Source organism: Anser anser (assembly GCF_964211835.1).
Source record: "Anser anser genome assembly, chromosome: 9".
Classification (NCBI taxonomy): domain Eukaryota; kingdom Metazoa; phylum Chordata; class Aves; order Anseriformes; family Anatidae; genus Anser; species Anser anser.
The window spans coordinates 18,153,819-18,167,612 of record NC_139729.1 but is presented as its reverse complement, the minus strand read 5'-3'; positions in this window follow the sequence as shown (position 1 = coordinate 18,167,612).

Below are 13,794 nucleotides of genomic sequence, written 5' to 3'. Positions count from 1 at the left end.
TGCTGAAGTATATCAAAAAGCAGCACAGAGACTCCAAGTATTGTATTACCACTGCACACTTCAGTGGCTGCAGCTAACAGCTTATCTTTATTTCCATGCTGACAGCGCCAAGCGAGTTGATTTATTTTCTGTGGTGTCTTAAATATCTGAAAAGATACGCGTATCCTAGAATCGGAGGCACGGATACAGCAGATCAGCTAAAGGCATGCTTAGCTAAAGCCTTCTCTGGAGTCACTCTGACTTACCTGAGAGTTTGCTCAGTGAAGCTCACAGAGCATTTGTGAGCCAGCATCTACCAGGGGTCTTTGCATGTGGCAACAGTGATTTGCCAGCGTGGCTCAGATAAGCCGCAACTGCACTGATCGTTTCCTACGCTCCTTCTTCTGATGCCTTTGTTGTACGCTTAACAAATATTGCTCCCAATCAAGAAATGTGTGTGATTAGCAGATTCAGACTGAAGATTGGTTTCGTATTATTTGCCTTCTGGTTCCTAAGCTCTGTGGAGGACATGTTTTCAAGCTTTCTTTTCAACCACAAGTTTTAGAATCTTACTTTTTTACTTTTTTTTTTTTTTTTTTTTAAAGTAAGCTAAGATTCTCATGTAATCACCTGCCTCTGGCAGCTGGGGTTTAAAATACAAGACCAAATATGGCTAGAAGTGGAAACAATGAATGATCAGCTTTTCTCACATGAGTAGTCCCTTTGAAGGTTAAGGATCTATACTCATGAGCAAAGTTATGTGTATATATGAGAGTCTGCAGAACCAGAACATGAAAAAATACAAAACTTAACTTACCCTAGAAATACAAAGCTTGCATAAACTGTTTGTTTCACAGTTGGGAAAAATACCCTTTTTCCTAAACCGAACATATTTCTAATTTTTTTTCTTTTCCTTTGTAAAAATACCTGCCTAGAAGCAGATGTTTGTCTTGTAAGCCCTACTGTTTTAAACCTTTCCTTAAGTGTTTCAGTAAATATTAAGAAAGCTTAAGGCAATAAAAGAACTTTATGACTTTTTAAAAGAGCTTGCTCCTTTCCCTCCCACATTATATTTTCAAAAAAAAAAAAAAAAAGTCACATAACCTACATCTTTATCTGCTCCAGTCTGAACGTTTCTATTTATAGGTTTTGGTTATGAATGTTTTTTCCTATGAAAAGGTCAGACCTCGCACATATACAATGGTGGAAAGCCCTGCTTATTAAAAAGCAGGCAGATGGATTTGTTAAAAAGAAGTCATTTCATAATGCAGCTGCTGTGAAAGGAGGCTGCTTTAGCAGAAACATCCTCATACTGCATTATGAGAAAAACAGGTAAAGGAGTTCTGCTTTGTGGCTTGGTAATTTTTCCTTTCCCAGCCTCCCTCCTCAGATACGCAGAACATTCTTCACCTCTATTTACACGCTTTGTCCTACACCCACGCAGACATCCACACACACCTATGCACAACCCTACACACACACACACACGCTCCATTTTTCCACCCCTACTGCCCTGGAAAAGCCGGAGGAGATGGTGCACGACTGCAGCATCCCCTCCGCAGAGCAGCCGCGCTCGTACAGCCACCGAGGGCCCACCCCGCAGCGCTCACGCTCTGCTTTTCCCCTTCAGAGCAGGCTGCAGGTGCCCTAGGTTGGCACGGGAGATTTGGGGTATCCTGGGGGGGGGGGGGGGTGCTGATTCGGAGGAAGGCATCACGCAGGGTTTCAGGCCTCGACAGAGGAAGAACAGTGACTGCAAGCTCCTGCATTTTGGAAAAGCAGCCAGGACCCCTCTCCTTTGATGATGGTGAAAGAGAGAGTTCTTGGCTACTTTGTTCCAGCCCCGAGCAAGGAGCTTTGATAAGCTGAAGGACAACCACTTCACCCCAAAAGCCTGTTTCTCCCTCCTTCTTCCTCTCTGAAGCATCCTAATCACTCTCCACACCTGCAGCACCGTGGGTTGCTGGAAACATTTCCTGAAGATCAGTGCTATCAGGGAAGGTCTCTCCTGTGCTTTATGAAATCATATGCAAACAACAACAGCAACAAAACCACCCTCTTTCAAATAAAGCTTCGAAAACAGCCACCTGGCTGTAATCCCTGGCTTCTTTGTACAAAAAAAAGCCCCCCATGCTCTGACCAGGCTCTTCTGCTTTGAAGGAGCAGCCTGTGCAGGAGGGGATGGAGCCACTGCTGAATTCATAGGGTGTCCACCAAGGGCACAGCTCTCTCAGGACTTAATTTCCAGGGAAGCACCATGGCATATTGAGTTGGACTCGATGATCCTTGTGGGTCCTTTCCAACTCAGAATATTCTGTGATTCTACGTCCACTCTGAAAGTCACTGTCTGTACCAGCTCCTGTTCAGCAGTGCCTCAAAACAGCTCATCCCCAGGATTTTAAATGCAGAATTCCACCTGCCCAGGAAATAATTTGTCCTATTAGTGCTTCCACCACTGCTGGTATCTGTCTTGTCACACCTGTAGGGAAAAGGGAGGATGGTTTCACTGAAAACCACCTTCTTTCCCCATAGTGGGCCTGGCCCTGCACCTCAGGGCTTATTTATCAGCTTCTTCTGCTATCATTCAGAAATGCCGCAGGTGCCCTCCCACGGGGTGCCAGCCCTGCTCCTGCTCTCAGTAGCCACACGTGAGGTGACAGCAGTGAGGTCCCTGCCACGTGGCTGAGGACATCCGAATGCTCCCAGATTCAGCTCTATGAACAGCACCACACATGAGGTTTAGGAGGTCCCCACACACTCATCCCAAACACCGTGGCTGAGGGAAGGGGCTGCAGCGGAGCTGGGCTCCGGGACTCCCATCCCAAGCAGATCCAAGCCCTCCTTGCTGTGTGCGAGCGGAGCTGAGCCTCCTGGCTGAATGCTGTCTCAGCTCAGCTCCCAGAAGCAGAGCCCAACAGCCTTATCCAACGTCAGTCAAGCTGTCGATGGAGGGATAAGGCAGCTTCCACTAACCTGCAGCATGGTGTTATACCAGCAGGTTGTCACCTGCCAGGTTGCCACCTGCTTGCATCAACAAGGTGAAAACACAAATCTTCTGTAGCAACAAAACTTAAGGGATTTAAAGCTTTAGTGGTGCGTAGATATTTCGCCCCGGGTTGGTCTCACCCATTTTGAAATCTGATCCAGCACCTGATGGAGTCCCGTGGCAGTCACCAGTACCGCTGGGAGAACGGCCCTGGAGATGGGCAGAATGTGCACGAGGAAAGCTGATCTAGCACAGAAGTCAAGACGAGCCTGGAATTTGGAAACATGGACCGAAACATAGGCCTCCATGAGAGACCATGTAGGTGTAGTGTTTATTTCTTTATCTGCAGTGAAATCAGTAAAAAGGTTTGGTAAGGCAGGAGTGGAAAAACAAGAAGAAACAGTCTTTCCAGCTGACCTGCTGTGCCACTCTCTTGACTGCTGTTGTTTCAGAAGATGAGTTTCCGATAGCCATCCAACCCAACGCAACCTGGCTTTAGCTCACCTCACATGCCCTGTCCCACTCCTAACTCCCAGGCTACTGAAAAAGCATTAATTACTGCCCTTGCAAAAGAGAGCATCTAATTGCACCACAGGGCTTGATGCATGTGAAAGGGGGTGCATTAAATTACAAACCACCGTTCCTCTAAGCTGCAATGTCCGTGTGTGAACTAGGCTGCAAGCTACTCTGGCAAGAAAAGGCATGTTGCAGATTTGTAGGGTACTGTGCACCTTAGTCAACTGGCCATTAAAACCAACAAAGATCTATATTGCAGTTGTGGAGTCAGATATTAAAATGCTCATATCTTTTATGGCAGTCATATTAATCAAGAGGAAATCAATTTGTGATGAACTCGATGGCAGCCAAGCAGGAGATCATCAACCTCTCCCACCCCGTGACCCCACACAGCAGACAGAGATGCAGCCCAGCATCACTGTGCCCAGCAAGCGGGGTACCCAAATCTCCCTCTGCTCCGAGCATCCCCCGGGGCTGACCCCAGGACCTGATCCCCACCTGACAGCCCTCAGCATCTCAACGTTCCCCTGGCTTGGTGTCCCCAGAGCTCCCTGAGAAGTATGATGCTGCGACCCACAGCTCGGGGGCACAGCGCCCAGGTCTGCTGGTGAACAGATCGTGGCCAGGACGGCCGGGAGGCGTGTGGTCCGGCAGTGCCATACACCTGCCCGGCCAGCTGTGACAGTCTGCAAGCCAGGGGAAAGTGAAATAACTCTGCCCACACCGCTGCCGTCGCGGGGGGGCCGGGGAGCGGGGAGGACTTAGTAATACCGAGAACAAAGAAGTCTGCCTTAGTCAGATATTTTTAATGATCTCTCCCCACACAGGGCAGGAAGTGAAACTGAGGTCCCAGCCGAGCCCCCCCCCCCCCCAACCTCGCTCTTCCCCTCCGCAGCCCCCGAGGCAGCGAGCCCGCCCGCGTTGTCCCACCGTGCCGGCAGAGCGGCGGGCGAGACGTCGTCGTGCTTTCAGTCAGCGTGGCCGGCATGCTGCGAGCTGGGCTCCCACGCTGCCACCCGTCCTCCTCCCCCGGCCCCAGCCCGCCAGCACCTCCCATGCCGCACGCCACGGGATGCTCGGGCAGGGCCGGGCTGTGGGAGGAGGACCGAGAATAAATTTTTAGGTGAGTTAGAGCGAGCCGTCGCATCATCTAACGCGACCTCTTCCTGGCCCCAGTTTCCAGCCCAAAAGAGGGCACCTGAACTGGAGCGAGGGTGCTGCCTGATGTGGCACAGCACCAAGCAGCTCAGGGCAGAGGCTGAAGGGACGGAGGGAGGACACCAGGGAACATTTGCTGCCTGCCGAGGCTCCCAGGTGGCATCGAGCCCCATCGCTCGAGCTGTTAGCAGCAGAGCTGTAGGTCGGGGGGCTTGGGAAGCAGCCATCCTCCGGCCTGCCGGGACAGTGCAGGTTTCGCCCTGCCCTGCTCTGAGATTCAGCTCCGGTTGCTCAGGGCGGGTGTTCCAGAAGGTGCATAACGAGGCAGGTGGCAGCTTGGTCAGCTCGGTGCTGGGGAGGGGACGCTCCCACAAGAACCCCAACAAACAGAGACATCCCACTGTGGAAAAGCCCAGCTTGTGGGACCCAGAGGAAACAAGGAGAAGGAAGTGAAGATGCTGCTGCCTTGAGGAGCTGTGAGTGGAGACTATGCGACAGACCTTGCCCTCAGACTCCCTGGAAGTCCCTTAAATTAGTGAAACCACTTGAATGTGGCTGCAGTGAGGACATCTCCTCCCCTGCCACAGTTGCTTCTTGACCCCTGTTCCCATGGCAGACCTAGGAAAGGAGGGTGCCCAGGACCCCCAGACCCATGTCTCAGCCACCCCTTTGAGACCGGGAGGGATGCCACTGCCCCAGCTGCCTCCGGGCAGCCTGAGCAAACTGCTCAGCGCTGCTGTGCCTGGCCAGTACCGGGCAGTCAGTGCACATTTCTGCCATGTGCAACGCAGCTGGGCAGAGGAGACAGCTGGCAAGCAGATTTGGACCTTGGGTCCTTTCCCTCTGACAAGGACAACTCATGGGAGGCAACCAAACAGCAACACCGTCCTTCCTCCCGTTAGCCCGATCTGCAGGGCCCGGTCAAAGGTCTTTTTATTACTGTTCTCTTCTCCAATTAAAACATCCTACAGATTGTACTTGGCAGGGTCTCAACAGCATCCAGAACTAAAGCCTGTTAACAGGATACAATCAGCTAGGTTTAGGGCCTGAAGTAAGCCAGAGGGGTAGGGAACATTTGCCAACAGCAATGTGCCAAGTCCTGTGGTTTGCCCATTTTAATTCCGGCTGTTAATTGCTTTCCAGAAGCACCCACAGGTCCCAAGTGACAATCTGAAGCCGGTGGCCAAAAGCTCACGTGCCTGTAGCAAGGGCAACCCTGGCTCCAGAGAGCTGCATGGCCCCCTCGAACCTGTGGCGTCCCCAGGGACTGACAAAGGGTGGCAGGGACAGGGTGGTGGCATGTGCCGGAGGACTTCTGGCAAGCCATCACGGTGGGTTTAAAGATACTGTGCCCTCCTGCCAGCCAAGAGTTCCTCAAAGCCATCTAAAGCCCGCTGGGCATTTCACGCACTGGCTCATGTGGGTACATCCAGCTGGACTGCCTGGGCTGACCGGGAATTTGGTCCTTGCAGGAGCTGTTTGGGACATGTCAGTGGCTCTGCAGTGATCACCCCGTCCCTACCCTGCTTCAGAGAGCGGTGCTTTGCAGGAGGATTTCCACCACCAGCAAAGCAACCAAGCAGCATTTCTCTGGGGTGCGAAGGAGGAGTTAGAAATAAACAGAAGACGTAGTTGCCTCATACACTAAGGAGCAGCATGTGAAGTGATGGAAAGAGTTCTGTGTTCAGGAGTCCCTGCGTGACTCTTCAGGCTCAGCAATACCCAGAACAGTGGTATTTTGGAGCCTCCGTAGAAGGGCAGAGGGAAGGGAGGCACAGACCAATTCCCGCATTAATTGGCTCTGGGCAAAAGCATCCAGAATGGGGTCAGAGACCCCTTTGTCAGGTCTTGGACAGGTCCATGTCCCCTTTGCTAAGTGAAGTCCTGGCTAGGGAGGTGGAGGCGAGTTGTGACACTGCGCTGGCAACGTGTGAGCACTGCCAAGGGACAGTGAGAGACGTGCATGGGGGTGCCATGCCCAACCCTCTGCTCCTGGCGGATCAGCACCAGCTTGCAGCCACGCAGGCAAGGGGAGGGATGGAGAGCAAAATAAACAAGCGGAGTGAAATGGCCAGTCTGATTTCCTTATGCAAGCTGAAAGGAATACAAAGCGTGAACAAGCCCCCGATGAAAACGAGCAGTGATTCACACCAGTCCGGAGGCTGTTGGATCCAGCAATTTTCTTTCCAGCTCTGCTCTAATGGCAAGTGAGTTTGATTTTCACAACTCATTCGCTTTTAGTGACCTATGGGCGTCATTAGTGATTGAGTTAAGGACACTGGATAGAGAAGCTGTATGTTGACAGGGGGCCTTTGTAATTGCTTCCTGTGTTGGGCTGTTGTTTGTTTGTTTCTCGTTTCCAAACACATACATTTTCCTTATTGTTTCTGACACCTGTCAGCAAAAAGCACAGCCTTGTGTATCTGCTGCCATCCCCGACCAATGTGCAGGGAAACGTCCCTGCCTGCACTGTGGGAACTGTGCCAGCAATTCCAAAGATCAGGCAGGGAAGACAGATAATGCAAATAAATCATAGCACAAAGGAGGACTCTCCCTGCAAAGGCTGGTGCCTTTAGCCTCATCTAGACCAACAAGAGTCAAAGGTTAATGCAGGTGTCACTTGAAAGGTAATTTTCTATTGATTTGCAAGTAGGTCCCTGACCTACTGACCTTGGTGCTACGGGAAATAGGAGTTCTCCTGGAGCAACATATGTGCAGACAAATGCATTATTTACTTTGGTAGTCCCTGTAGAATTTATAGGCCCAGGCAGGACCAATATAGATAACCTAAGGTATGTGGTAGCCCTTGTAAAGGTTTGTGTTTCACGCTTAAATATTTGGGCAGCGAAATAGCAACCTTGATTATAATTTGACATAAGGAAACCTCAAGGGCACTCTCCAATTTCTACATCCTCTTACAGGTGATAAAAACCACCCATAAATAATTTTTACTCAGTGCCTCAGGAGCTGCTTGCAGGGTTCGGCTCAAGACGGGCTGGACATGGTTGATGTTGTGCCAGGGTGTAGCTCCGCTTGCTCCTCTGGAGAAGTTCCTGGTGTGCACAGCAGGAGAGGCTGGTCAGGCCTGGACAAGGAGCACACGGCAGCGGTTCTCCACGTTGCTGCTGGTGGGGGTCACGTTTTGGAAGAGAAGCACCTCCGGAGGCTCAGCTGTGAGCACTAGTCCCCGGCTGGACAGGTTGTCTGGAAGCAACGGCAAACCTTCTGTGGTTTGGCCACAGATTGGAAACTGAGTTGTTGGAAATTTTCCTCCTCTTTCTTCAATAGAAAATTAGGGAGCTTTTTAATGAACGACTGAAAACCTCAAAGGCTTAGCACAGGGAGATGGCGGCGGCTCTCCCTGGGGATTGTAATTATGCCTCACTCTCCCTCTGCGTGCAGTGCCATCGATGATCCATGATTCAGAGCTGATCAGCCAGGAGATAACACCTGCAGGGAGCTCACTTCCCAGGAAACACGAAAGGGTGTAGGACTTGAGAGGCAGCAGCAGATTTCCCAGCTCAGAGAGACTTAGGTTTGCAAACAAAAAGTGAGTATTTTCAGTGGCTGGAAGGACAAGGAGGAGAGTGGGGGAGAAACAAGGAACACAGCCATGTGCAGCATAAATTCAATGGGCACTTGCCCATCCTAAGCACTATTCTCTCCCCTGCAGCCAGGCAAGGCAACTAATCATGTCAGGACCCCACCACACTTCTTAGAGCTGTGCTCAGCAGTCCTTCTGCTCCTGTTCCTGGTGGTCCCATGCAGCCCTATGTACTCCTGTGCTTGTCCAGGCTGTCCCCTCCCTGGTGTCCCATGCAAAGGGACCACCTCTGCAGCCACCAGAAACTGCAATCTTGGGTACATGGAAAACAGCACAGGAGTTGGGGGTTCTTCTCCACAAATGGGTGGTATCAAAGCTGGCAGAGCTGTTTCTGTCATTTCCTAGCACCTCTGGATGCTGCTGAGGGTAAGGCTCAGGGGTGGAGATGCTGCAGAGTCTCCTTGGCCTGCTTGGAAGAGCTCAATGGATCTGCCAGCTAGGGGAATCCAATTCTCAGCCTCCCACAGAAAGACTCTCAGAGGTTTCTTTTCAGCTCTGCTTCCCACACCCCACCCCAACCCAGTTCTCATTCCCAGTTCCTCTCCTTTTGCTTCCCACTCCCAGAGCCTTGATCTCCCTGCCAAGCCCGGTCTCCTCCAGCAGGCTGCTAGCTGTCATCCTGCTGCCCCACACCGCCTTCTGCCAGCGATGCATCCAGGCCTGCCCCAAAATTTGGGGCACAAGAACCTGGCAATTGCACCTTGACCCACCCAGGCTGGGAGTCTATCACAGCCTGGGGACACCTTGCCCAGGTATGACTCAAGCTGCTCATTACCTGCCAGGGCTGCCAGGCAGGCAGGGCATTATATACCTGTGTTCTGAGCTGGCTTCCCGGGAGACCCAATTTCACACAAGGATTTCAGGTGGATTTCGGTCTTAGCACATCCTGGTGGTGGTTGCAGCGGCAATCCAGCCGGGCCTTTTCCTACCCACTGGGAAAGCAAAATGCTGCAAGTCTGGGGTTCCCTTCTCCCCTTTGCACTGTGCTGTTTCTCTCCCACCACCACACGCAACTCTGCTCTGCAGGGCAAGTCTTGCGTTGGACTTTTTCCTGGTAGAATCCAAGCTGAGGCACCTTCACGCTTGTTTACAGGACAGTGGTGTCACCCCAGATATGACAAGCCATGGTCGCAATGCTGGAAGATATTGATGCTCCCAAAGCTCCTCAGCTCCCTGGTGGAGCAGGAGGGAGAAGTGCTCAGTGGAGCTCCTGCCTGATCCAGCAAGATTGGCTTTGGCAAGGTCACCCCCTTCGCCTCCCAGCTGGGAACATGGGTTGTGTGACAGCCCACCTGCAGCACTGCTGCTTGCCTGGCACAAGAACTGCCTTAAACAGCCTGGCAACCACAGGCAGCCCACAGGGCACGGATTGCCCAGCCCCAGAGGTGTTACCCCATCTGCTAGTCTGAAATGCTACAGCACCAGGTGTGGGACCTGCGAGGAAGCTGCTGCAGGAACGCTGTGAAATAAACACTATGCCTTCCCTGCTCCTGTCCCTCCAGATGAGGGGCACCCTGCGGGATGCAGGATGCTGAGCCAGCATCCACCAAGGACCACGGCCAGGATGTGCCCCTGCCTGCATCCATGTGGCAGGATTCATCCCCCTTCTGCCAACAGGCAAAGGAGCAACACAGATTGGATTTTACAGAGGAAGAAACCAGAAACGGAGAGGTTTAACCACACTGCTTTTCCTGAGTTGCCCAGTCCCTGCAGAGGACCAAAATGAATCCAGGTTTAGTCTGGGCTGGATTCTCCTGAGTTTTTCTCCCCTAGCTGCACAGCAGCTGATCCATATGCTGATGCTGTTTCTTGGTTGCTGCAAATAAATGGTATTTACCTGCAGAAAGCAATCTCTGGGAAAAGCTATTTTTTATTAGGACAGGGAAAAAAAAAAAAAAAGAAAAAAAAGAAAAAAAAAAAAACAAGCAAAGAAACAAACAAAAAAACCCACAACAACTCTAGAACAGGCAAGTTTAAACAAAGCTGTTACCAAAGGCAACTCTTCTCTGACTCTGTAGCCTACAGTAGGTCTGTGCCACCACAGAGAGAGTGGCACTGCTAAAGCCAAGGATCGAAAGAAGTGCAAAAATGCATTGGCAAGGCAGCAAATATTCCCACCTGGAGACCTTGCAAACCTGCCACAGCCAGGCTCTGCCTAGCTCTGCAGCAGGGGAAGGCACTGACTGCTTTCAGAATGGGGTCTCCTCCCATATTCTCATGGACGATCTTTGCAGCCCTCCTTTTGTAATGCTGTCCTTTTCCCTGACACAGGGGGCACTTGTGCCAGCTCCTCTGCAAAGGCCAAGTGAGGTTGCATGTGCAAAACCAGGGCATCTTTTAACAGCCCACACCAACAGGAGGTGGGTGAGGTAGAAAACTCACTGCATATCCCTCCCTAAGAAAAAAAAAAAAAAACATAAACAAAAAAAAATATATCCTATAGCCTTTGAACCTTTTTACATGCATAAGCCCAGGCTGCAAAGCATGGGGATGCTGCTGGGTGCTTTTAGGGGCTGATGGCTGCTCCTCCCCGCACAAACTCCCCCAGATGCTGCCGAGGAATGGAGCAGCAGTTGGTTATTATTTTTAGCCCCCCGTCCACGTGGTCTGAGGATCAGATGCACATTCCCAGATGCTCATTCCACAGATGCCGAGATCCCCCCAGCCCACACCGTGTGGATGCACCGAGCTGTGGCAGTGCCAGTGGTAATGGTGGGGACCGGTTATCCGGATCCCCCCGCCCCACAGTGGGGTGTACCCACACGTACATGTGCACACACACACCACCTGCTGTGCTCAGGAAGCCTCCACTGAAACAGGCTTTCTAGGAAAATGGAATAAATACAGGCAAGGAAGTCAAACTGAAGCCATGCATCAGGGCATGTGTACGCTGCCATGTGGCTTGCATCCCCCGCAGGCTCCGGCCTGCTGGAAGGAGAAGGCCCCGGGGCAGCCCTGCTGGGAGGTGTTGTGACACAGGACGTGGACAACATGAGTCCTGCCTGGCTGTCAGAGGCAACACAAGATCCAGTGGCCGCTATCTGAAGCCAGACCAGTGCAGATTAGGCCTAAGGTGCCTTGCTGTCAGGAGGCCAATTAACCACAGCCCTGGAGGCTGTGGTGGATTCTCCACTGCTGGCAAAGGCCCTGCTTGCATTTGGGCGTATTTCTGAAGGCTCTGCTCTTGTTCAGGTGCAAATATCCATCTTGCAGAAGCACTGGTAGGGGGTAGGCCTGAGGGCAGCGCTCCACAGGCAGCCAGCAGCACTGGAGCATTTGTACTGGTGTCAGCTCTGGCATCAGCCGGGATTTGGGTTGGCACCAACACCAAGAAGCCTTGGCAATAAGGCCTAAGGTACCAGAACTCTTCTGGCCACCATGGTGGATGTCCAGCAGCCTTAAAACCGATGACAGGACACAAGGAGCACGAGGATACAAGGTAGGCCGGCCCCTGCTGCCATGCGCTGGGTGCCCAAGTTTGAGCACTGTAAGAATGTGGTGACTTTGTTTAGGGAAAATGGTGTTGTCTTGCAAAGGCTTTTCTCCTGGCTTCTGTCCCTCAAGCTAGTTTCTGACTGGTAGATAGCTATGGGGTGAATCACCGTCTTTGTGCCTCAGTTTCCCTGACTACAAACTAGCTGAGAGACTGTGCTCGTTGTCATTTATTCAGTCATAGTGCTCCTGAGGGAGGAGGGGAGGAGCTCTCTGAAGCAAACCTGGAGCCTTAATGCCCACAACCTTCCAGGGGCGAAGCCTCACGGCTCTTGATATCACACTTCTTACCAGCACAGTCATCTTGAGAGAGTTGTTGCGAGACCCGGAGAGGCTGCAAGCCCACGGACAGCCAGCGGCTGTGACCGCAGCTCATTGCTTTGTGCTGTGCACCTCCCTCCAGCTCTGCTTGTCCCTGGTGCATCCCGACCCCCAGCACTGGCTGGAGCAATCGCCGTGGGGCTGTGGGGTTGTGGGGTTGTGGGGCTGGGGGGCAGGCTCTGGGAGTACTGGCCATGCATACTCCAGAGGCTCTGCATAGCCAGCCTGAAAGGAAAGGGGGAGAAAGGGAAAAAGAGATTTTTGATTACTTAAGCTTCAGGCTTCTGGCAACCCACAGCATCTCTGGGGAGCGGGTAATCCTTTCCTAGACCCAGCAGTATCTCGGCATGTAGAGGGGAGCCCTGTCATAACCCTCACCAGGGCATGGCGTTCTTCCCATAACAAAACTTGGACACACTCAGGCTATTAAGCAGAGGAAACGTTTGTTGCTTTTATTAATAACCTTAAGAGCCCCGTGCCTTCTGTTGTTTAGCAGTAAACTCGCAGCCCCACACAGAGAAGATTTGCTGATGATCCCTCCACTTCCCAGTAGACTCTTTTGAAACGTACAGCACCATTTCCTGCTGAAGTTCGGTAATTCCTGAATTACTGTGGAGGCCCCAGCCCCAGGCTTTCCCTGTCTGTGGGTCTGGAGCACTCTCCTCTGCTGTAAAGGACAAAGAGGGGATCAGGCTTTTCTGCCTAATCTCCTGCACAGCAAACAAGAACCACAAATATTGTTAAATAATCTCATGAAAAAAAACCTGGTTACTACTCCAGCCCTTACAAAGCATTTCCCTGTGCCCACCGCTGCCCTTTAAACTCCAAACAGCTAAAGTGGGACCTGCTTTCCTGGCTGAAGACAGAATTGATTTCCTCTTTGTTTGTTATTGTGTCTGGTAGCCTTCTATCCGTAAAACTTGTGTACCCATAGACAAACACACGCAAACACATTCAGAGACCTCCTGTCCATGCCAAATCCCATCCCTCCTTCCAGAGAGAGCTGTGGGCAACAGTGGTTGCGTTACCCTGAGGCTGGGACAGCTGGCTTCAAGCCTGGACTCTATCCCAGATCTGCAGGAGTCACTTTTTCAATGCTCCATGCCTCAGTTTCTCTGATGGGAGCAAAGGAACAGCGATTCTGATCTCCTTCACAAAATGCTCCCAGATCTATAGACAAGAAGAGCTGAGCTGTGGCGGTGGTATCAGAGCCTCCCTATTCCATCATTATTTTGCATTACTTTGATGCCCTTGAAATCAAAATATCGCTCTGTGATTTCATTAGTTTTCAGGGAGGATATCAGCAATCTTTCTCAAGTGCGTGCATGCGTCAGGTGAGGGGCTGAGGGTGGTGGAGGTTACCTGAGATGAGTATTAATGACTAACAGCTTCAAGCTCAGACACCAGAAGTGAGAACATCTAAATCTAGATCGAGGCACTTAATTAGACTTTTATTAAACTTCCTTCAGCACATGGGCAAAATTCTCCCTAGCTTTGTGAATCTTATAATACTAAAAAATATGTTGCCCTTTCACACCTAGGAGCATGTTACTCCAACTTTGCTGCAGGTTGAGTTGGTATTCAAGGAGCAGTACTGCACAGTTTCCAGCTCCCTCTGGGCTCATTTAATTGCTCACACCACTAAGATTTAGGCACACTACCAGTGGTGTTTTGGTGGATCAAAGTCCTGATGCAATCAATGTCTTTGCAGGGCCAGGCTGTCAGCTGGCCATTTTTG